This window comes from Meleagris gallopavo, chromosome 1 (assembly GCF_000146605.3).
Source record: "Meleagris gallopavo isolate NT-WF06-2002-E0010 breed Aviagen turkey brand Nicholas breeding stock chromosome 1, Turkey_5.1, whole genome shotgun sequence".
NCBI classification, from domain to species: Eukaryota; Metazoa; Chordata; class Aves; order Galliformes; family Phasianidae; genus Meleagris; species Meleagris gallopavo.
This window is the reverse complement of record NC_015011.2, coordinates 89576139-89576428: the sequence shown is the minus strand read 5'-3', so window position 1 is coordinate 89576428 and position 290 is coordinate 89576139.

Here is a 290-nt window from a genome sequence, read left to right as displayed (position 1 = left end):
TAATCAATAGAAGCCCTTTATTTCCCCTCCATGTGCTGTATACTGAAAATTTTGTCACATCCACAGAATCCAAAATGCTGGACAGACTTCTAAGTATTTCTTAAAGCAACTGGTTAGTCTTGGTGGAAAAGACTTATCCAGAAAATTTCTATTCTCAAATATATTCCACAGTTTTTCTTACTGTTTTATCCAGATTTATGCTTATTTTTTCCCCTCTCTAGATTCACGGGTGATGGAAAAATGGAAAACATGTTTTTTCATTTCATCTTTTCAAGATGTCTTTTTTTTTT